Source organism: Mus pahari, chromosome 11 (assembly GCF_900095145.1).
Source record: "Mus pahari chromosome 11, PAHARI_EIJ_v1.1, whole genome shotgun sequence".
In the NCBI taxonomy this organism is placed as follows: Eukaryota; Metazoa; Chordata; class Mammalia; order Rodentia; family Muridae; genus Mus; species Mus pahari.
Window position 1 is genome coordinate 6,796,968 of NC_034600.1, and position 1,726 is coordinate 6,798,693.

Below are 1,726 nucleotides of genomic sequence, written 5' to 3' on the forward strand. Positions count from 1 at the left end.
GTATGTTGTGGCTTCATTTTCATTAAACTTTAAAAAGTCTTTAATTTCTTTTTTTATTTCATCCTTGACCATGGACTCATTGAGTAGATTGTTGTTGATTTTCCATGTGAGTTTTGTCTTTCCATTATTTATGCTGTTATTGAAGATCAGCATTNGTCCGTGGTGTTCTGATAGGATACATGGGATAATTTTAATATTTTTGTATCTGTGGAGACCTGTTTTGTAACTAATTATATGGTCAATTTTGGAAGAGGTACAAGGTGGTGCTGAGAAGATGTTATATCCTTTTGTTTTTGGATAAAATGTTCTGTAGATATCTGTTAAATCTATTTGTTTCATAATTTTTGTTAGTGACCATGTGTCTCTGTTTAGTTTCTGTTTCCATGATCTGTCCATTGGTGAGAGTGGGGTGTTGAAGTCTCCCACTATTAATGTGTGAGGTACAATGTGTGCTTTGAGCTTTACTAAAGTTTCTTCAATGAATGTGGCTGCTCTTGTATTTGGAGCATAGATATTTAGAATTGAGAGTTCCTCTTGGTTGATTCTACCTTTGGTGAGTATGAAGTGCCCCTCCTTGTCTTTTTTGATAACTTTGGGTTGGAAGTCAATTTTATTCAATATTAGAATGGCTGCTCCAGCTTGTTTCTTCGGACCATTTGCTTGGAAAATTGTTTTCTAGCCTTTCAGTCTGAGGTAGTGCCTGTCTTTTTCCCTGAGGTGGGTTTCCTATAAGCAGCAAAATGTTTTGGCCCGTTTGTGTAGACAGTCTATTAATCTATGTCTTTTTTATTGGGGAATTGAGTCCATTGATCTTAAGAGAAATTAAAGAAATGTAATTGCTTTCTGTTATTTTTGTTGTCAAAGTTGGGATTCTGTTCTTGTGGTTGTCTTCTTTTAGGTTTGTTGAAGGATTACTTTCTGCTTTTTCTAGGGTATAGTTTCCATCCTTGCTTTGCTGTTTTCCATTTATTATCCCTTGAAGTGATGGATTCCTGGGTAGATGTTGTGTGAATTTGGTTTTAACATGGAATATGTTTGCTTCTCCATCTATGGTAATTGAGAGTTTTGCTGGGTATTGTAGCCTGGGCTGGCACTTGTGTTTTCTTATTGTCTGCATGCCCTCTGTCCAGGATCTTCTGGCTTTCATAGTCTATAGTGAGAAGTCTGGTGTAATTCTAATAGGCCTGACTTTATATGTTACTTGACCCTTTTCCCTTACTGCTTTCAATATTCTGTCATTGTTTAGTGCATTTGTTGTTCTGATTATTATGTGTCGGGAGGAATTTCTTTTCTGGTCCAGTCTATTTGGAGTTCTGTAGGCTTCTTTTATGTTCATGGGCATTTCTTTCTTTAGGTTTGGGACGTTTTCTTCTATAATTTTGTTGAAGATATTTGCTGGCCCTTTAAATTGAAAATCTTCACTCTCATCTACTCCTATTATCCATATGTTTGGTCTTCTCACTGTGACTTGTATTTCTTGGATGTTTTGAGTTAGGATCTTTTTGCATTTTGCATTTTCTTTGATTATTGTGCCTATGTTCTCTACGGAATTTTCTGCATCTGAGATTCTCTCTTCCATCTCTTATATTCTGCTGGTGATGCTGGTATCTATGGTTCCTGATTTCTTTCCTAGGGTTTCTATCTCCAGAGTTGTTTCACTTTGTTTTGTTTTGTTTTGTTTTGTTTTGTTTTGTTTTGTTTTAATTGTTTCCACTTCCCTTTTTAG